The sequence below is a fragment of the Argopecten irradians genome, unplaced genomic scaffold (assembly GCF_041381155.1).
Source record: "Argopecten irradians isolate NY unplaced genomic scaffold, Ai_NY scaffold_0098, whole genome shotgun sequence".
Classification (NCBI taxonomy): domain Eukaryota; kingdom Metazoa; phylum Mollusca; class Bivalvia; order Pectinida; family Pectinidae; genus Argopecten; species Argopecten irradians.
The window spans coordinates 1-24,982 of record NW_027187565.1 but is presented as its reverse complement, the minus strand read 5'-3'; the positions used below and the strand labels follow the sequence as shown (position 1 = coordinate 24,982).

At 32.9% G+C, this 24,982-nt stretch overlaps 1 long non-coding RNA gene across 1 annotated transcript; it reads left to right on the top strand.

Moving 5' to 3' along the window:
• The first annotated feature begins 5,547 nt into the window (after nt 1-5,547).
• On the top strand, nt 5,548-21,304 carry LOC138311735 (uncharacterized). The gene is made up of 3 exons (XR_011206730.1): nt 5,548-5,633; nt 8,412-8,495; nt 21,235-21,304. It is a non-coding gene; the product is annotated as an uncharacterized lncRNA (long non-coding RNA).
• The last annotated feature ends 3,678 nt before the right edge of the window (nt 21,305-24,982 follow it).

Below are 24,982 nucleotides of genomic sequence, written 5' to 3'. Positions count from 1 at the left end.
ATAACCCTGACGGTTAATATGACGTTAAAATCATCGAACAAACAAACACACAAGAGTTCAGTTTAATATATTCATATCTAAAGTTATTAACAACTAAAGATGTACCCACCCCAGAATATGATGAAATTGTTAGAGGAAAACATACATAAGTAAGGTGTTGACAAATCCAATTAATTCATAGTAATCATATGTTATCCAAATGAATATGCAAAATCTTCAATAAACAATCTCTAGAACGTTCCCATGTAAAGGTCAAACAATATCTCAGAAGCTCGCCAAACGTGGGTATCTAATACCAGTATTATTAGTAATATTATCATGTACGTACACCTTAGTATTGTGCACGTTCAAGTTATTATATTGTACATATAAGTGAGTTATAATTCATAATCATATCACTGTCAACATATTTCTAGTTCAATTCATTACGTAACGTGAAGTTTGTGAAACTAAGTATTACTTTGAATTAAAATACCTTTTGACAGGCACGGCTTCAACAACCAAACAGAGTAATCAGTTAATTATGATCAATGGAACATGTTTGTATAAGATAGGTATACACAGTGTTGTTTGACTTCGATAAGATGCATTTCCATCCGAATGTTTAATAGTTTTAGTTTCAACACTAGAATTTCATGAAATAAACATAAGTCCTTATTTGTCTTCGATCTTTGTCTGAAATCCATGCAGTTTCTTTCTTGCGGTCCAAACTGATTCTTTCATATTAAATACTCTTTTGGAATTTATTTACTAAACTTTCGAGAATATATTCTTAAGTGGACAACATCGTTAGAAATTTTAATGCAGCATCTCTTAGGCATTCATAACTTAATGTGGCTTGTAAATACCTTGCCAGTCATTTATTTTTACTACTCGATTAAACTGAAGCAAGAACCCACCACGATCACCCCAATCAGTTCTATCAAATAATGTTAATTCTTGCTTTGACTGTGGGCACGGGATTGTATGTATTCCACCAATTTATTGTAACCAAAACAGATCTCTACTCCTGTTATTTAGATATCCTTGTAGATGAAGGCAATAACTCTTTGGCGGACATTTCTAGAGTCCCTGTATAATGATGGGTAGATGAACTACTTATTTGGGAACTGTGACATTCCTTTGAGCTCCAATTAGTCCGGTTACATATTTCATCTTATTTATCCTGCATATTTTGGAACATTTCTTTGTTTACTTGTCATGTTTTTCTCATTACTATGTTGGTATTTTCTGCACAATAGTACATTATTATTGATGAACTCCTCTAGTGATTCGAGTTTCTCCCCTATATTTTCCAAAACCTGTAAGGTCTTGTCACTTAAAGTGTTATTTCCTTAGTTTTCAAAGTTTTTCATCATCATCTACCCTTTGTTTTTTATCACTTTCCATCCCCACTTAAGGATGTATTCTTCTAAGGTTTCAGTCCCGTTGAAGTCTCGTTTAGACAAAGATCAATTGAATTATGAGATTTCCAAATACAGTTTATTAATATCTGTAACACCTTGCCAGTTGCAAATTTCCTTTTATGTTATGAACTCCTATTTCCAAAAATCTATAAAAGAAAAATGTTTAATACAAGAAATTTTTACAACGTTAAATTGATAGAAGCCAACAGATATCACCGTGTCGTTACTTACTCAACACTCCTTAATCACAAACGGGGCAGACAATTCTTTGCTAAAATTGTTTCCGGATGAATACCTTTTTACATGTTGCAATTTATACCATTTTTCAGTAGATTAACCTCTGTTCTGTTCCTTGAGCGTTCTTTTACCAAGTCAAAGTTGAATTAAAATGCATTTCGGCCAAAACTATAATTGAGTGTTTTAATCCTTACATTTAAAATGTAAGTGTCCTCTATAACATGGGATTCCAATCGTTGAAGTCTTCTAATTTGTTGTTATAAATTGAATAGGGATACACAAACAAAGATATAAACTTAAATTAAATTACGGTTTGCATACACAGATGACGCCAGTATTTCAAAGTTTTCTTTTGTGCACGCTGAAGTTTATCGTTTGACTTTATACCTCAGGTCGATTACATGCAATTGTATTTTTACTAATGTAATTTGTACCTGCCAATTTATATACAGCAAATGGTATTTGGTAATCCTCGCTCAGTTTCGAATATCCATTTATACAGCAACTGTAGAAGCCCACACACCAGATTTGCCATTGAAATATTAGACACAATCTACACTGCTGTAAACATCTGCCTTTTCTGTCAAATATTCAGACAGACACACAATCTGGTTCTGTACTAAGCACAATCAGTAGATTGTGGATTTGTATTCAAATATGTTATAAAATTAGCAACGCTCAAAAAGAAAATGATTCAAAGTACCGATAGAGAAATTGAAAAAAAGGACTATAACGAGTTTTAACACGACAACGAGCAAACCACGGACAATAGTATCAACACATATATATACGAAACAGACTATTACCGTATCAAACCGGCAAGTTTGTTTGAAGGTTTTTTAACATAAGTTTGGGTGTTTTAAATATATACAATAAGATATTGAGTAAACCATTTAATTCATAGAAATCATGTTGTAACAAACTAAATATTAATACAAAATGTTCAATAACCGATCTTTAGAACTCTATCACCGAAACGTCAAACAAATCTCAGAAGCGCGCGAGAACAGTGGGTCTCTACTCAACTCTCCATAATCAGCTCATGAATCCACTATATACAATGTTTATGAAAAAGTTGAGTGCTTCTTAAACTCCTAAACCGTGACAATTTACCGTCATGATGTGTTTTTTCCCAATTTGATTAAAATACATATCCTTATCATCACTACGTTGGAAAAGATGATTTGACAACATCCATCTGGGTCCAGGTGACCTTTGGAAATGGTCAATCAATTCAAATTGCTTCCAGCAAAATCGAAAAAATGAATTCAAATACGCAATCTATTTCATTATGAGGACATATAGACGTCACATTGAATAAACTTAAATCATCAGGTATCACTGTTTTTAAATGAATAAAACAGATCCAGATAGTTGGAGGACCAAATGCACCAACACAAAGATTAAGTAATTTATTGGATATTATTTTAAAACCGCTATGCAAAGATGTGAACAGTTTCGTACGGGATGATCTAGATTTTCTTAACCATCTACCAGAAACAGTTAAAGACAACGCCAAATTGGTCACCCTTGATGTAGTAAATTTATATACAAATATAACACACCAACTAGGACTGAGAGCAATTGAATATTCGATAGATAAAAATCACGGGAAAATTCACCATCGCTTCTCAAAAACATTCATTTTAAACGCAATGGAACTGATTCTGAAAAAACAATACATTCTCTATCAAAAAATGAACACTTTATACAGATCAAGGGAACAGCAATGGGAACTAAAGTTGCGCCGACCTATGCCACACTTACCCTTGGATACCTTGAGGAATTGTTGTACGACCAAGTGGAAGCGAAGTCGGGAACTGAACTAACACAGTATATAATAGACATGTGGAAACGGTTTTTTGATGATTGTTTCATCATTTGGCAACACAAAGAGGAAAAATTGTTTGAATTTGAGAAATTATTGAACTCACTTGACACAGATATACATTTCACTATAGACATACATTCCAATCAAATTGCATTTCTAGATATGTTAGTGAAGAAGATGGGTGAAAGTATTCATACATATATTTATTATAAACCTACAGATACACATAAATACCTTCATTTTAGTTCATGTCATCCGGGACATACTAAACGGAGCATACCGTATAACCTGGCAAGACGAATATATACCATAGTCAGTGAAGAAGAAGTAAGGAATGTCCGTATGCAAGAACTTTTTAAGTATTTAGAACAACAAAATTAAAAATACTCAACTCTCCATAATCAGCTCATGAATCCACTATATACAGTGTTTATAAAAAAATTGAGTGCTTCTTAAACTCCTAAACCGTGACAATTTACGTCATAATCTATTTCATTATGGGGACGTATGGACGTCACATTGAATAAACTTAAATCATTAGGTATCACTGTTTTTAAGTGAATAAAACAGATCCAGTTATCTATATATATATATTCAGTTTACTTTGTATAAACCAGGTTTAAAATAGTTCAGTTTAATTTGTATAAACCAGGTTTAAATAGTTCAGTTTAATTTGTATAAACCAGGTTTAAATAGTTCAGTTTAATTTGTATATAGATTTATTAAAACCAGGTTTAAATAATTCGATTTAATATGTAAGTGTGACTTCTAGTATGTGTATCTTATGACGTCATAGTGTATTATTTACTATGATGTCATCAATCCTTGCTATTTATCGGCCATCGTAGTTTATTGACACTTCCAGAACTAAATCCAAACAATTAAGAAGCAAAAAACAATTGGGATCTTTGTGTTAAGTATAGCTAATTAAATTCAATGTCAACGGTCCGAAAACAAACATAAACATCACAAATATTCCTTATTGTATATTATATAAATATAGCATTTTGATGAGGTCGATACATGGTTATATCGACCAAAGAAAAAATATGGACCGAGGTCGATATTTTTTCTGTGGTCGATATAACCATGTATTGACCGAAATCAAAATGCTGTAATTGTTTTATTATTTTTCTGGATTTTTTACATTTTGAAATGAGTGCGAAACTAAATGAGCATCGCGTTGTAAATTTTGCTTCGTGATGACAATTACAATCCTATGATTTTGTAACAAGTATAATCCAAAAACAACATATGAAAACAGTATCAATTGATTCACTTCAAGCTTTTATTACATGAACCCACCCGGTGCATGCGTGTTTTGTAAATTGCATACATGTACATGTACTCCATTATACATGAGGCTCCATGTCTTAAGGACACAGTCAATTAAATGTATAGTTTGTTCTCCGTTGAAATAATTTACTTCGACGTCAAACATATATTAACATATTCAGATTGACATTAAGATACATTATCGTATGCTTAGTACTCCATTCCGTAAAATAAAAATCGTATACATACAGTAGGATTAGCCTAGGCCTAATGTTGTAGTAGCCTATGTGTAATTTTGAAAATAAACATCGAACGTGTTCACTATTCAATGGCTCTAGATGCTTAATGAATGCTATTCGATTATTTACTACTCTCCTACCGTGTTTATGTTGAAAATTGAAACGTTTAAACTGTAGTCATCAGCTTGAAATCATAATCATCTTTGTTAGAAACTGAAACAATTAACGTCGTCTGTCACATTTTGAGGTTACGCTTCAAACTCAGGTCATCAAAGCGTTTGTTTCAAAGCGCCAGGAACACGAAGCGTTTTGGCAACGTAGACGATAACGTTATCTACAGAATAACCGTGCAATATTTTTTTTAGAAACCACTTACGGAGAAGTCGTGCAATATAGTCTTTTATCGGTGATCACGTGGCGTGTTTTTGACCAATGAGAAGTGACAAAAAATCCTGAAAAATAATAAACATAAATATTGTTTATGTTTGTAAGGCTTCGATATTCGAAGCATTGTAGACGCATTGATGTAACTGCTACTGATTCATTTTATGTGCCGTCCAGGATGATGTTCTGGATGAGGCAGTGAAAGGAGGTAACATGGAAGAAGTTATGTTTATTATTGAAAGGGGAGCGGACATTCACAAGGTAAGGATTTGGGTTAAATATATTTTGTATATTTGTGGAGTTATTGATCAATAAGTCCCTATCAATTTGTACTTGCCAACAAGACATGCATGCTAGATACTTGGTCTTACAGGCAAAGAGAACCAGACATCAACATTTTCCTGAGAAACAACAACTGTTTCTGCTGGTAATAAATATTAAATTTGATTCCGTTCAAACATAGAAATTACCACATTGGACAAGATATGGCTGACATGTTATTAACTAAAATATAACGTATAAATGACGATAGCGTTGCGTAACGGTGGCGTATTAGACATCTTTCATTTTGCCCGACACGGAGTACGAACACCGACACCGACACGGACTTCCAAAATTCGGGGGTTGTCTCAAAAACGAATTCAACAAATTAAACTCGCCTAATTTTTCATGTTCATTTCATACTTATCCGAACATATTATATGTATATAGAATATATTATTATTTAATTCAGATAACTCAATCAGGTACCAATTTAGTATACATTTCCGTGATTTTGTTTATTTTTACTATTAAAAAATCGAGTTGTGGCACATCGATATCTTATCCACTAATTCAGTTTGGCCAATGAATGCGCCGTTTTTAAAATTTCCCGCGAAAATGTTCCGTATTAGGAAGTCATAATACTTGACGTACAATTCTTTCGGTCGATGGAAAAATAATCTGCTCGATTTAACCAATAGAAATGAGTGTAACATATGGAATTTATATATAAGGAAATGAAAAAAATCCGTAGCTGCATGTATCTATTTAACCATAATGCATTGCGTAACTCGTCCAATCGTCTAAATGAAATGTGCGCACATGGTAACCTTCAATACGTATTTACTATGGGAAAGCACGTGTTATGTGTTCAATTATTTCTTTTAATTTCGGGTGAGTCATTAAATAATTAATTATATAATTATATTCAAGGATGTCAAAAATCTTGAGGACCTTTGCCGCTCATTACGGTTTATTTTCCTAAGCTACTGATCAATTTTACCTTTGAACATTTTTATGTATTTAAACCAAACAAATAAGATATATCAGAAATTGTTACCGGCCATGCACTGTCACACAATTGATACACAGGCTTTCGACTCTGTATATATACGGACACCTCTATATGTGTAATACTGAGTACACATATATAGGTCGTCCGTATAACAATAGTCAAAAGCCTGTCTATCAAATGAAAACTATATACGATATCGATCTGGATATGCACTCTAGCATGACACAGATAGGTCAGCTTCCACGTGCATAGAGACAGGACTGTGCTGTAGCAGACGACCATTTTAAGGTGCGAATCAAGCATATCATATCAAAAATGTATAATAATAAGCTTAAACAATGAACACAATTAACAAATTTGAAAGTAATCACACATTTAAAGTTAAATAGATGTTGCAAGCAGTATTCAATTTATTTCAAAATATTAAGAACGTACATATTTGTATATGTCAAGATATCAACAAAAAAGTACCGAATTGTACCTGAAGTATGTTTTAAAGACACGAAATTTGATTGCATCCCCTGATTATAAGCAGAGTCAATCAAATTACCAGATGTATAATGAATGTGTATAATTAGTACCGCCTATATTAATTGAGTTTTCATTTGATTGATTTTCAGTGTAACCTGACATTATAAAATGAAAGAAAATGATACCATTTAAACTTAAAATTACTTCCTGCAATAATGTCTAACTTTAAAAGATACGACACGGCAAGTATATTTTATTTATATAAATATAACGTATTTGTAACAATTTTGTCAATTTCACATTACGTGACGGCCCCCAGATTTCGGATGTCCGTGTCGGTGTCGGTATCCGTACTCCGTGTCGGGCAAAATGAAAGATGTCTATTATGGCCACTATATAATCGTATTTATATTGTTTGTAAAAGATACTATCTCGTACATACAAATTAGTATCGTGTACGAATAACTTATTATCATATTAGTTTCTATCGTGTACACACAGTGTTTTATCATATTATTTTTATATCATGCACATACAATTTATAATCGTATTATTTTTTATATTGTGTACATACAACTTATTACCATATCAATTTATATCGTCTACATAGAACACAAATATAGCATTTTGATGAGGGCGTAGTCCGAGGTCGATATGTTTTCTGTGGTCGATATAACCATGTATTGACCGAAATCAAAATGCTATAATTGTTTTATTACTTTTCGTGGTTTTTAACATTTTGAAATGAGTGTGAAACTAAATGATCATCGCATTGTAAACTTGACTTCGTGATGACAGTTACAATCTTATGATTTTGTAACAAGTTTAATCCAAAAACAACATATGAAAACAGTATCAATATTGATGCCGTTCACGCTTTTATTACATGCACGCGGTGCATGCGTGTTTGTAAATTTCATACATATACATGTACTCCATTATACATGTAGCTCCATGTCTTAAGAACACAGTCTGGTAATCAAATGTATAGTTTGTTCTCCGTTGAAATAATCCACTTCGACGTCAAACATATATTAACAGATTTAGATTGACATTAGGATACATTATCTTATGCCTAGTCCTTCATTCCGTTAATTAAAAATCGTATACATACAGTAGGATTAGCCTAGGCCTAATGTTGTAACTAGCCTAACGGCAGGTGGAATTTTAAAAATAAACATTAAACGCATTTTACAAATTATTATCATATTATTTTCTATCGGGTACATAAAACTTTTATCATATCATTTTCTATTGTGTACATACACCTTATTATCACATTTATTTTCCAGTCCAATGCATTGAAGACAGCCGCAAGGAAAGGTCGGACTGATATCGTATATTTGCTTCTAGACAAAGGTGCCAATCCTGATCAGGTTAATATACTGATATTCTTGAGTTTAAAGTAGTTGATTTTAAATTATTAGCTTTAAGCACTGTTCATTACCATCGAGCATGATAGATGCCTTATTACAAGATCATACCAGACAACCTTGTTGCAATTTTGCAATTGAGTCCAATAAGTTTTTGATGGGAAGATAACCTGTAAATGTGTTGCTACTATTCATTTCTCAGTTTAAAACATCATAAATTCGAATCAAATTTTGAAAGGTAATCTTATGCCATGCGGTAATGATATACAAGTAATATTGTACACATTGTACGGGTTTAAAAGTCAATCTGATTAAAATACAGATCCTTTTAACCACTTTATTATATAAAGGATCTGACAATATCCCATAGGAGGTCACGTCCAGATGACCAGAATTGATCTAAGTCAGTTGGAAGTCACATATATCGCGATATGGTTTGATAGTTGACATAATCGCCAGTATCGACTAAGGTTAATGGTAGACGCCAACAAATATTGGATCCTTGGAGGATTTTTTTTTCCTTTTTTTGTTGTTGTTAAATTTACTAACTCCTTACTTACATAACCCTGACGGTTAATAGGACGTTAAAATAATCGAACAAACAAACACACAAACGCTCAGTTTAGGATATTCATATATAAAGTTATTAACAACTAAAGATGTCCCCACACCAGAATATGATGAAATTGTTAGAGGAAAACATACATAAGTAATGTGTTGACAAATCCAATTAATTCATAGTAATCACATGTTATCCAAATGAATATGCAAAATTTTAAATAAACAATCTCTAGAACGTTCCCATGTAAAGGTCAAACAATATCTCAGAAGCTCGCGAAACGTGGGTATCTAATAGAATATTATTAGTAATATTATCATGTACGTACACCTTAGTATTGTGCACGTTCAAGTTATTATATTGTACATAAAAGTGAGTTATAATTCATAATCATATCATTGTCAACACATTTCTAGTTCAATTCATTATGTAACGTGAAGTTTGTGAAACTAGGTATTACTTTGAATTGAAATACTTTTTGACAGGCACGGCTTCAACAACCAAAGAGAGCAGTCAGTTAATTATGATCAATGGAACATGTTTGTATAAGATAGATATACACAGTGTTGTTTGACTTCGATAAGATGCATTTCCATCGGAATTAAATACTCTTTTGCAATTTATTTACTAAACTTTCGAGAATATATTCTTAAGTGGGCAACATCGTTAGAAATTTTAATGCAGCATCTCTTAGGTATTCATAACTTATTGTGGCTTGCATATACCTTGCCAGTCATTTATTTTTACTACTCGATTAAACTGAAGCAAGGACCCACCCCAATCACCCCAATCAGTTCTATCAAATAATGTTAATTCTTGCTTTGACTGTTGGCACGGGATTGTATGTATTCCACCAATTTATTGTAACCAAAACAGATCTCTACTCCTGTTATTTAGATATCCTTGTAGATGAAGGCAATAACTCTTTGGCGGACATTTCTAGAGTCCCTGTATAATGATGGGTAGATGAACTACCTATTTGGGAACTGTGACATTCCTTTGAGCTCCAATTAGTCCGGTTACATATTTCATCTTATTTATCCTGCATATTTTGGAACGTTTCTTTGTTTACTTGTCATGTTTTTCTCATCACCATGTTGGTATTTTCTGCACAATAGTACATTATTATTGATGAACTCAAAAGCGTTATTTTCTTGGTTTTCAAAGTTTTTCATCATCATCATCTACCCTTTGTTTTTTATCACTTTCCATTCCCGCTTAAGGATGTATTCTTCTAAGGTTTCAGTCCGGTTGAAGTCTCGTTTCGACAAAGATCAATGGAATTATGAGATTTCCAAATACAGTTTATTAATATCTGTAACAACTTGCCAGTTGCAAATTTCCTTTTATGTTATGAACTCCTATTTCCAAAAATCTATAAAAGAACAAAAGTTTAATACAAGAAATTTTGACTTCCTAGAGAAGTACATCGTTAAATTGATAGAAGCCAACAGATATCACCGTGTCGTTACTTACTCAACACTCCTTAATCACAAACTGGACAGAAAATTCTTTGCTAAAATTGTTTCCGGATGAATACCTTTTTACATGTTGCAATTTATACCATCTTTCAGTAGATTAACTTTTGTTCTGTTCCTTGAGCGTTCTTTTATCAAGTCAAAGTTGAACTGAAATGCATTTCGGCCAAAAACTATAATTGAGTGCTTTAATCCTTACATTTAAAATATATGTTTCCTCTATAACATGGGATTCCAATCGTTGAAGTCTTCTAATTTGTTGTTATAAATTGAATAGGGATACACAAACAAAGATATAAACTTAAATTAAATTACGGTTTGCATACACAGATGACGTCAGTATTTCAAAGTTTTCTTTTGTGCACGCTGAAGTTTGTCGTTTGACTTTGTACCTCAGGTCGATTACATGCGATTGTATTTTTACTTATGTAATTTGTACCTGCCCATTTATATACAGCAAGTGGTATTTGGTAATCCTCGCTCAGTTTCGAATATCCATTTATACAGCAACTGTAGAAGCCCTCGCACCAGATTATGATAGCATTGTCATTGAAATATTAGACACAATCTACACTGCTGTAAACATCTGCCTTTTCTGTCAAATATTCAGACAGAAACACAATCTGGTTCTGTGCTAAGCACAATCAGTAGATTGTGGATTTGTATTCAAATATGTTATAAAATTAGCAACGCTCATAAAGAAAATGATTAAAAGTACCGATAGAGAAATTGAAAAAAAGGACTATAACTAGTTTTAATAAGACAACGAGCAAAGCACGGACAGTAGTATCAACACATAGATATACGAAACAGACTATTACCGTATCAAACCGGCAATTTTGTTTGAAGGTTCTTTAACATAAGTTTGGGTGTTTTAAATATATACAATAAGATATTTAGTATACAATTTAATTCATAGAAATCATGTTGTAACAAAATAAATATTAATACAAAATGTTCAATAACCGATCTTTAGAACTCTATCACCGAAACGTCAAACAAATCTCAGAAACGCGCGAACAGTGGGTCTCTACCCAACTCTCCATAATCAGCTCATGAATCCACTATATACAATGTTTATGATAAAGCTGAGTGCTTCTTAAACTCCTAAACCGTGACAATTTACCGTCATGATGTGTTTTTTTTCCCAATTTGATTAAAATACATATCCTTATTATCACTACGTTAGAAAAGATGATCTGACAACATCCATCTGGGTCCAGGTGACCTTTGGAAATGGTCAATCAATTCAAACTGCTTCCAGCAAAATCGAAAAGATGAATTCAAATACGCAATCTATTTCATTATGGGGACATATAGACGTCACATTGAATAAACTTAAATCATCAGGTATCACTGTTTTTAAGTGAATAAAACAGATCCAGATAGTTGGATGAACCAAATGCACCAACACAAAAATTAAGTAATTTATTGGATATTATTTAAAAACCGCTATGCAAAGATGTAAACAGTTTCGTACGGGATGATCTAGATTTTCTTAACCATCTACCAGAAAAAGTTAAAGACAACGCCAAATTGGTCACCCTTGATGTAGTAACTTTGTATACAAATATAACACACCAACTAGGACTGAGAGCAATTGAATATTGGATAAATAAAAATCACGGGAAAATTCACCATCGCTTCTCAAAAACATTCATTTTAAACGCAATGGAACTGATTCTGAAAAACAACACATTCTCTTTCAAAAATGAACACTTTATACAGATCAAGGGAACAGCAATGGGAACTAAAGTTGCGCCGACCTATGCCAAACTTACCCTTGGATACCTTGAGGAATTGTTGTACGACCAAGTGGAAGCGAAGTGGGGAACTGAACTAACACAGTATATAATAGACATGTGGAAACGGTTTTTAGATGATTGTTTCATCATTTGGCAACACGAAGAGGAGAAATTGTTTGAATTCGAGAAATTATTGAACTCACTTGACACAGATATACATTTCACTATAGACATACATTCCAATCAAATTGCATTTCTAGATATTTTAGTGAAGAAGATGGGTGAAAGTATTCATACAGATATTTATTATAAACCTACAGATACACATCAATACCTTCATTTTAGTTCATGTCATCCGGGACATACTAAACGGAGCATACCGTATAACCTGGCAAGACGAATATATACCATAGTCAGTGAAGAAGAAGTAAGGAATATCCGTATGCAAGAACTTTTTAAGTATTTAGAACAACAAAATTATCCGCGAAAAATCATTGAAGACGGAATCAATAAAACCCTCAAGCTGGACAGAAAAAGCTTACTCCAAGTTAAGAGAAAAAGCCGTGAAGACAGGATAATACCTCTCATCACAACACACAACCCGCGGAACGTCAATATTTTCCCCACAGTTAAAAACCTTAATGAAATTTTGAGTAACGACCAAAAAATGAAAAGGGTAATGGAAAAGTCAAAAATCATCAACAGCAAACGGCAACCAAAAAATCTAAAAAGAAATTTTATGCAAATCAAAGTTTCCAACTGAAGAGACATTTAAAGTCAGAAAATGTAAGGACCCAAGATGTGGCACGTGCGAGTTTATAGTAGAAGGCAAATCATACAACTTCAAAGAAAAAACATTTACAATTAATTTATCTATGACATGTAATACACAGAATGTACTTTATGTAATTACGTGCCCAGGTTGTAATAAGTACTATATTGGAGAAACCAGGAGACAAATTAAGAGGCAGGGTCCGCGTCCACAAACAACATATACATTCTCCTGAATATAGGAAAAATCAAACAAAGTGAACATCTTGATGTATGTGGACAAAAGAACTTTAAGATATTTCCATTTTACAAAATGTACACAGACACTATTTTAGAAAGAAAAGAGAAAGAAAAGTATTTATATCAAATTATTAAAACCTAAACTAAATAGTCTAATTTAAGACTTACCTCCCCTTTATATATTGTGACGTCAACAAACCTATGACTTCATCATGTATTGTTGTTGTTATTGTTACCATGTAACTACAGTTGAGCATCTGAAGATAAAGTGAAAGCGCTAATGCTTAACGAAGACTTCGTCGTTTGTGCATTTTTTTCTATATTATTACACCGGACAATGTGAAGATTATTTTTTCTGTATATATATATATATACAGACCGGACAATGTGAAGATTATTTTTTCTGTATATATATATATATACAGAAAAAATAATCTTCACATTGTCCGGTATATATATAATATAATATATTCAGTTTAATTTGTATAAACCAGGTTTAAATAGTTAAGTTTAATTTGTATAAACCAGGTTTAAATTGGTCAGTTTTAATTTGTATTTAAGCATTGATGTCACTATTTTTTTAATTTTATCGGGGTATGAAAAAAAAAATTGTTTGCAAACTGTGTGAATCCGCGTAGCCGGATTCTCACATAAGTTGAGCAAAACAGATTTTTCTTTTACATAACACCGCATAAAATTAAAAAATAGGAGGAGTGCAGCAGCTTCAATACTTATCAATAATGGTAATTTTATACTTCTATTATGATAAAATGAAGTAATTTTTAAAATGAACATTATTAGTGAACTTTTTTAATTACAAGGGATATCATTTTTTCACGGAATCAATATCGCAACGGTCAAATGTCATACTATTTGGGACGTACACGTTAACGTCGGTGGTGTTTATTCGACGACCATTCTCGTATTTTTTGTTTACATACGTGTGTATGCACAAAGAAATATTTGCGCGGCCAATCAGAAAGCGCAGATTAGGTATGAAAACAAAAGAAAAATTAATTATATAGCTTTATTAAAAACCAGGTTTAAAGGAATAATTCACGAAATTTAATTGTTGTAAGTAAGTTACGTTCTCATAATATGTGATATACTTAATGACGTCCAACAGAGTAATGTATTACTATGAACTGTCATCATCCAATTGCTACTTACAATCGGAACCATACGAAAGTTCTCACACACAGGGAGACACACTATACAAGAAACGTAAATCCAATACAATTAAACACGGCAAAAAGAACAATTGGGGATCTATTGTGTTCAAGTATCAAGCCTAATTGAACATCAATGTCAACGCAGTCCAGAAAACAACACATAATAACTATCACAAATTTTCCCTTATTGTATCATTCATAACAAAATATATGCATTTTGATGAGTCGTATAGCATACATTGGATTAACTTCGAACCAAACCAAGAAAAAATATGTGTACTCAGAGGTCGATATTTAATTACTGTGGTCGATAATAACCATGTAAGTGACCTAGAAATCAAAGGCTGTAATTGTTCTTATTATTTCTCTGGATTTTCTTAAATTGTGAAATGAGAGCTGCGAAACTAAATGAGCAACGCGTTGTAAGATTCTGCTTCATGTGGAAACAATAACAAGACCTTATGATTATTAGAAAACAAGTATCAATCCTAAACACAACCATATGCGAAACAGTAATCAACTTGATTCATCGTCTAAGCTTTAACACATTAGCTGAACCCACACCGGTGGCAAGAGCGTGTTTCCGTAAATTGAGCATACCATCTGGTCCCCACTGAAAAACTACATTATACATTTAGAGTCTCCATGTTCATTAAAGTGCGACACAAGTCATATAAACTTCTATCGTATGTCTCCGTTGACATAGAATTACTTCCGACAAAACATATATGTACATATTGCAGCAATGACATTTAAGAAACCATTAAGTCTTATGCTTAGTACTCCTTCCGCGTCATAATAAAAAAATCGTGATAATGCCATACTGTAATGGTCAATATGCCTAGCGGGCCTGAATAGTTGTAAGTAGCCTAGTTGGAATATCATAAAAAAAATAAAAGCAGCATCGAATGTATTCCACATATTCAAAGGCTACTAAGATGCCTTAATGAAGCTACCTATTCGAATATATTCCTTCTCGTCCAGACGTGTATTATGCTTGAAAAAACTTAAAAAAGGTTTAAACTGTAGTTCATCAGCTGGAAGATCTAAATCACATCTTTGTATATGACAAACCGAACACAATCCAAACGATCGCTCTAGTCACAACACATATTAGGAAGGTTAACGCTTCAAAACGTCAGCGTCCAATCAAAGCGTTTATGTTCAAAGCAGCCAGGGACACGAAGCGTTTGTAGCGCAACGTAGACGATAACGTTATCTACAGAATAACCGTTGCAATATTTTTTTTAGAAACCACTTACTTATCGGAGAAATCGTGCAATATAGTCCTTTCAATCGGTGAATCACGTATGGCGTGTTTTTAGACCACAAATGAGAATGACAAAAAATCCCTGAAAAATAATAAACATAAATAAATGTTTTATGTTGTAAGGCTTCGATAGTCCAGGCATTGTAGAACGCATTGATGTCTAAACTGCTACTGAATTCAATTTAATCATGTGTCGTCCAGGGTGATGTGATCTGGAGGAGGAGCAAGTGACCGGGAGGTAAACAATAGGACGTAGTTAGGATTTTTTTTTCTTATTTATGAAAGGGGAACACGGACATACATCACAAGGTAAGGATTTGGGTTTTAATATAATTTCGTATATATTTTGTGGAGTTTTACTTGTGATCACTACCGTCCCCTAATCACTTTGTACTTAGACCAAACAAAGACGATGCATGCTAGATCCTTAGGTCTTAACAGCGATACAAAGACAGAAACCATGCCATACTGGATCATTTTACCTGAGAAACAACACTTTATTTCTGTCAGGCTCAGAAACTTATAAAATTTGAAATTACCGATTCAAACAATAGAACTAACTCAACATTGGTCAACTGATCGTGGACTAACATGATTATTAACTATAAAATCAGTAAACGTAGTAAATGGACGGTAGCGTTTGCCGTTTTAACGAGTCAAGACCGTACTTGAAGAACAATCTTCAATCATCTTTGCCACGAGCAACGGAGTACGTAACAAAAAAAAACGTGACCCACAGACACGGACTAATACCAATAACACAAATTCGTGAGGTAGCATTGTCTATCACAAAAAACAGATGTCAACAACAGAGTCAAACTCGCCATCAATTTTTCATTGATTCATAAAATTAATCCATACCTATCCGAACATATTATATGTATATAGAATATATTATAATTTAATTCAGATAACTCAATCAGGTACCAATTTAGTATATATTTCCGTGATTTTATTTATTTTTACTATTAAAAAAATCGAGTTGTGGCACATCAATATCTTATCCAATAATTCAGTTTGGCCAATTACTGCGCCGTTTTTAAAATTCCCCGCGAAAATGTTCTGTATTAGGAAGTCATAATACCTGACGTACAATTCTTTCGGTGGATGGAAAAATAATCTCCACGATTTAACCAATAGAAATGAGTGTAACATATGGAATATATATATAAGGAAATGGAAAAAATACGTAGCTATATGTATCTATTTATCCATAATGCATTGCGTAACTCGTCCAATCGTCTAAATGAAATGTGCGCACATGGTAACCTTCAATATGTATTTACTATGCGAAAGTACGTGTTATGTGTTCAATTATTTCTTTAAATTTCGGGTGAGTCATTAAATAATTAATTATATAATCATATTCAAGGATGTCAAAAATATTGAGGACCTTTGCCGCTCATTACGGTTTATCTTCCTAAGCCACTGATCAATTTTACCTTTGCAAATTTTATGTATTTAAACCAAACAAATAAGATATATCAGAAATTGTTACCGGCCATTGCACTGTCACAATTGATACACAGGCTTTCGACTCTGTAGATATACGGACACCTCTATATGTGTAATACTGGGTACACATATAGAGGTCGTCCGTATATCAATAGTCAAAAGCCTGTCTATCAAATGAAAACTATACGATAAGATCTGGATATGCACTCTAGCATGACACAGGTAGGTCAGCTTCCACGTGCATAGAGACAGGACTGTGCTGTAGCAGACGACCATTTTAAGGTGCGAATCAAGCATATCATATCAAAAATGTATAATTAATAAACTTAAACAATGAACATGATTAACAAATTTGAAAGTAATCACACATTTAAAGTTATATAGAAGTTGCAAGCAGTATTCAATTGATTTCAAAATATTAAGAACGTACATATTTGTATATGTCAATATATCAACAAAAATGTACCGAATTATACCTGAAGTATGTTTTTAAAGACACAAAATTTATTGCATCCCCTGATTTTTAGCATAGTCAATCAAATTACCAGATGTATAATGCATTTGTATAATTAGTACCGCCTATATTAATTGAGTTTTCATTTGATTGATTTTCAGTGTAACCTGACATTATAAAATGAAAGAAAATGATACCAATTTAAACTTAAAACTACTTCCAGCAATAATGTCTAACTTTAAAAGATACGACACGGCAAGTATATTCTATTTATATAAATATAACGTATTTGTAACAATTTTGTCAATTTTACATTTCGTGACGGCCCCCAGATTTCGGAAGTCCGTGTCGGTGTCGGTGTCCGTACTCCGTGTCGGGCAAAATGAAAGATGTCTATTATGGCCACTATATAATCGTATTTATATTTTTTGTAAAATATACTATCTCGTACATACAAATTAGTATCGTTTACGTATAGTATACTATCATATTAGTTTTTCTATCGTGTACACACACAGTGTATTATCATATTATATTTTATATCATGCACATACAATTTTATAATCGTATTATATTTTATATTGTGTACATACAACTTATTACCATATCAATTTATATCGTGTATATAGAACACAAATATAGCATTTTGATGAGGTCGATAATGGTTATATCGACCAAAGAAAGGATATTGACCGAGGGCGTACTCCGAGGTCAATATGTTTTCTGTGGTCGATATAACCATGTATTAACCGAAATCAAAATGCTACAATTGTTTTATTATTTTTCGGGGTTTTTAACATTTTGAAATGAGTGTGAAACTAAATGAGCATCGCATTGTAAACTTGACTTCGTGATGACAGTTACAATCTTATGATTTTGTAACAAGTTTAATTCAAAAACAACATATAAAAACAGTATCAATATTGATGCCCTTCACACGGGGGGGGGGGGGGGGGGGGGGGGGGGGGGGGGGGGGGGGGGGGGGGGGCTTTTATTACATGCACCCGGTGCATGCGTGTTTGTAAATTCATACATATACATGTACTCCATTATACATGTACTCCATGATCTTAAGGACACAGTCTGGTAATTAAATGTATAGTTATGTTCTCCGTTGAAATAATCCACTTCGACGTCAAACATATATTAACAGATTTAGATTCACATTAGGATACAATTATCTTATGCCTAGTACTACTTCATTACCGTTTAATAAAAATCGTATACATACAGTAGGTGAATAGCCTAGGCCTAATGTTTGTAACTAGCCTAACGGTAGGTGGAATTTTAAAAATAAACATTAAACGTACTTTACGAAATTTATTATCATATTATTTTCTATCGGGTAACCATTAAAATCTTTTATCATATCCATAACTTTCTAATGTTGTACATACACCCTTATTATCAACATTTTATTTTGCCATTCGAATTGCATTGAAGACGAAGCCGCAAGGAAAGGATCTGATCTGATATCGAGTATATTTCGCGCTATCTAGGCAAAAGGTGCCATATCATGATCTCAGGTATAATATACACGATATTCTTGAGGTTTAAGTAGTCATGATTTATAAATGTATTAAACTCTTAACAACACAGTTCAAATATAACTTCGAGTCAGGACACAAGATGCTCATTAGAACTTATAACAATGATCAGTACCATGAACATCCTTGTGTGCAAATTTCGCAATGAGACTCCGAAAAGTTTTTGAATGGGAAGATAACCTGTGTGAAAACTTAGTTGTAGCCTTAACTATACATTTCCACAGTATTAAAACTACATTCATAAATTCGAACTGATATTTTAGAAAGGTTAATCTTATGCCATGTGGTAATCATGAATATACAACTAATATTGTACACATTGTTCACGGGTTTAAAAGTCAATCTGATTAAATACAGATCCTTATAATACTACTGACCCGTTATATAAATGGATTCTGATAAATACCCATAGGAGGTCATACGTCCAGATGACCTTTATACCACGTGGAATCGTCATCATAAGATACATTTTTCTAACACCTTGTCACATATCATTGAAAACGATAATTCGTTCTAGTATACATAAACAATTAGCTTTATTGTGCTCTTTGGGCGAGATGACTACAAAAAAATTCTGACGGTTTTATAAAACTATTTCGTCCCCTGAAATTCACTGTCCAAAATTTCGCAAGTTAGCTATTCGATCTTAGGCCATTTCCTCAAAGGTCACCTGGACATGTACCCCAAATGGGATTTTCTCAGATCCTCTTATTAAACGTAGTGATAATAAGGATCTGTATTTTAATCAGATTGGTTTAAAAGTGTACGAACTGTCTCGGAAATGAAAGTCGAATATCGATATTTCTCCCATCGATTTTAGCATTGCTGAGTATGCAGCATCTTTATAGAGCATGGGCTAGGAGGATCCCACATGCATCCCCTCTCTCTCTTTCTCTCACACATCCATCCCTCAAACATACAATCACACACACACCACACACACACACACACTCACACCCTCACACACATACAACATACCCTCCCTCACATACATCACCACACACACACAATCACACTCACCCTCATTACCATCACACACACTCACAAACACACATCCAAACCATTTTTTTCCTAACCCTTATTACCCACTGACAGAAACAAATGTTCAGCATTGCATATGTTGGGAAGATCGACCATTTAAATGGTGGCTCCATCGATTCGAATTTTAACTAAAAAAAGGTAGAAAATATATATTCATGACAAACAAGTTGTTACATGTTTACATAAATTGAGAAAAATCTATTAGAAAATTTATGAGATACAAAAGACTACATAGGTAGCACCATATAACTAAATAATTCAGACACACAAACCGGTGTTGAGTATAACTGTGATATATAGATTGTTTATTTTTTAATGTTATCCAGATTTTGATACTAAATACCTAAGACTACACTAGATCACTTTCCTGGCACGATCCCCTAATACCTGAGTACGTTGTTCCAGAATTTATAAGAATCGCACTCCCACCTGGACGGACATTGTGGCAGGTCAAGCATTTCGTTGCGGCGTTACACGTACCCATTTATCGTACAGGTCGCCATTAATTATCCAATATGGTTTCTGATGGAAATGTATGACAAAAACTTGCAGTAAAAAAGTGATGACAAGAAGATTTTCTGAGTTTCTATCCCTTCCGAAGCTATAACTTTCCTCCATGCCGCTAAATTGAAATCACTGCTAAGACATAACGAGATGTGTAATGAATATATTTATTCACCAAACATCTAAAGAACCCATATAACCATTCAGTATCATTTAAATAGCATTGTCGCTAAATAACGAAATATAATATATAAATAATGCATTGAATTTGGAAATCAAAAGCCAAGCATTTTTGTCAATCATTCAAACAAAATATATTGCCAACACTATACTGTTTTCATCATCAGGGTTATAAAATTACTTATTACTGCAGAGACTCATTATTACGATTACAATTTTAAAATCTACAGCTAAATGTGAATAATTTTAAAACGTTTTAGTCGAGTTGTACTAAGCTATTGATATTTATCGTCGATATTTATTTACCGTTTATGTTGTGATTATAGCTGAAGACTGAAGATGGGGAAATGCCTGTGTTTAATACAGATGTAGATGCAATCATTGCAAGAAAACAAGGTAAACTGTCATTTTTTCGCTTAAATTGTTATATTGATACTTGTTATGATAGTTTTGTTGTTTGAAAAATATATTGTACTATTGACGGTGGCTGAAATGATCGACGGCAATGTTTAAATACCCGTTCACATACATATAAGAACAACGCATCTCTATTAAGACTTGTCATATTCACGTGATATTTCCTCTGTGTATTTCATTTGTTACCTAATAAGACGTATTAGATTTCTAGTGGATCAACACCTTAAGGGGTGTTGCGGATGAATTGAGAGACGTTAAGGACCTCACGGTAATTCAAAGATTTTTAGCGTATTTGACACTGTGACCTTATATTAAGGTCAAGTTCGTTTGTTTGAACATTCCTCCATTTCAGCATGGTGCAGACCCAACATCAGGTCTGTAAGACTATTGACAAGAATTTATTGCAAGTGAAATATAACTAGCACTTCCAATTCAAAACTGGAAGCCGCTTCTTTAAAGACTTATCCTAATCTTCGGAAGGTGTAGCGGATTCTTTTACAGCTTATCCTAATCTTCGGAAGGTAGCCGATTATATAAACTCTTTGGACGAAGAGCGGTTACCATGGGCATGGGAACAATGCATCTCGGTAAAATATGATGCTTCATCCACCCCCACACCCCTTCAATGTTATTAATTCTCAGCCACGTGATAATTTCAACTAATTGCAGGCACTTTTATAAACATGAAGTCTAATAGAATTCAATATTTAGCATTATGCTCGGAAATTTTGTATAGCTAAACAAATACTGAATTAGAAATTTACCTCCCTTTATTCGATCCCAATTAAAATTTCTCATGTGGCCTCTGTCATGGAGCTAGAACTGCTTACCAGGTATACCTAATACTTCAATAATAAACAATGATTAAGACTGTGGTAGTGAAAGCACATTCTTTCAAAGTCAGTTTTTAGTAGTAATGGACAAATTCATTGAATTTTTAATTTTAATATTGAATAAATCTATAGTTATATCATCTTTTCCTATTAGTCCAACTTTTGCTTTTACAGTACATATTCTTCCATGTGGAATGTTTGTTTTTGCTATGTTACAGCATTTGTTAAGTTCAGTAATTAAAACTTTAAAATATTTAAAGTTAAAATCATGTCATTATTAAACGTACTGATTTCAAAGAGGTTTATCTGTATGATATATATATATACAGTCGAGACTGTCTGAGCGACCCCCTGTATGTAGCGACTCCCTGTCTTATGTGACCTTACTTGAGACCCCCCAACATATTTTGCTATATAATGAGTCTGTTTTCAGCGACTTCCTTTCTTACGTGACTGTAAGTCTGTCTTGAGCGACTTTTCATTCGCCTGAGGCCATAATTATGATAGCTAAAGAGGTATGAACATCGAACTAAACATCGACTGTTGACTAAGAATATAAGTGTAACCAGTTTTGACGGATCATGAAAGATCGTTTTTTTTCCACAAGATTTTGCTTTAAACTATTAAAAAGGCTAGATATCATTCAGATATCTCTTAATACTAAACAATGGTAAACATTTACAATTAATAACGTTAAATAAATCGGCATGTTTTATTTTGCCTACCGTATCATCCTATGGCTTGGCGTGGGTGACTCTCTTCTTGTTTTGTACATGGCATTTACGACCAAACATAATTTCGTTCTTTGATATGAGTAAACAGTCATTATAACTGCCATCCCATAGTCAGAAACCCTATATTTTCTTCATAACATCAAAAGTCTTGTAAAAACAAATGCACACGACTTGGGCTTCTGTAATGGCCGCCATTTGGTAGCAGTGTACAGTAGATTTGTAAAATTCAGCAAAATAAAGCCCAGGTTTTAAAATGGTACCTCTTCTGTACAGTAGCAATGATTTTTTTTTTTTAATTTACACAACATCTGCAATTGTTTTGCAATGGTTGTTTTCTGACAAGTGTAATTTTGTATTTTTTTTTCAAGTCTGAAAAACTATGACACACAAATATATATTTTTTAATTGCAAAAAAAGATTTTTAACCCCAAATTGCACCCCCTCCAGATAGAATATTTATCTTGAACAAAATTAAAACCAAGCATCAATGTATGTCTGCTTGTAATTTATAACTATATCTAAATGTTTTTTAATAAAAAAAATTAATAATAATTTTTCATTTTTTTTTTTTTTTAATTTTATTATTATTTTTTTTATTTATCTTTTAAAAAAATTATATTTATATATATATTTATAATGAAGAATAAATTAACAGACAATTAAAGACAGATTTTTGTACAGTTATGTTGCGGATGAACTTGGACTGCCTTAAGTGACTCCCTGTCTTATGTGACTTTTTTGTGATGGTCCCTTGGAAAGTCACATAAGACAGTCTCGACTGTACATGCGTAATGTAGTATTGTATACCATATAATATTATCAATGCAACAATTTTTTGTAAAAATGATCCGTTATTGAAGGTATATACAATTGTTTTTTTCAAAGAATCTGCACGTAGGGGAGATAATCCTATATTGCAGGAATATTTTGGGTGTCATGAAACCATCATTTAATCTTTCAAACTTTATTCAGTCTGATATTTGCTTTCAGCATATAGCTCAATTAGTAATTCTTAGTCAAAATATGTTCAGTTTATACAATATATGCATGTAGCAGTGATATACTACTGTAGCTTTACATGTTTCTAAATGAAAAAGATGTGAAAAACAAATCATATTTAAAAATCAAAATTTCTGCAATAGATAAACTGATTCTGATATATAAATAATAACATGATACCCAGTATAAAAGATTTGGAAATGTCATTTATATGAGTATATGACAGATATGAAAACATTTGTATTCTTACATGTACCATGGAAATATGCCTGTTCATGAATAATCATATAAAAGGCTAGATCTGCTACCCCTATTTTATCGAAAAGAAACTGTTTTTTTCTCATATAAGTAAGAAATTGATAAAAATAGACAATATCGTCCTCGTCGAACACTCAATGCCTTACAAATACATATATTTTAGAGAACAAGAAAGTTAAACGGTGTTTTTTTACATAGAAAATCACAAACGAACGCTATCAAGCTACAAGTTTTTCTTGGATACAGCGCAATTAAAATAACCAAAATTTATGATCAAATATTGATTGCATGACCCCCAACAGGTCATTGAGAGGTAGTTTAAAACGTAATTTCGAACTTTGTGGTTTTTAAATGATTTTTTAACTAATTATATGTATAAATGCATGAAAGTGAGCAAATAAACCAAATACCTCCTCTTTCCCATCCCAGATGGAAATCTTGTTTTCTGCCTGCAATTTTAAGCCAAACACAATTAAGTCATAATGATTGCCTAATATTTGTGCCTGCAATTCATCAATATTGTTCACTAATTAGGACGCATTGGTTATTTAGAAGAAGAAAAGGATGGATTAGCTTGTTTGGGCCTGTCGCCTTATGTTGCGGAGTAGTAAAGATGTCTCGACATATTTACCACAAGCCTTCTACCTCTGGGTTATAAGTTTGAATCCCATTTGGAGTAGGTGTCAGGTACTGACTGCTGGTCAGTGGTTTTCCCCTGTGTACTCAGACTTTCCTCTATCATCTCCTTAAATGACCCTGCAATAAATACTGATTCTGATGTTTGAATTAAATATTAGCATGATATTAACGATTTTCAAATGTTTTGTATATAA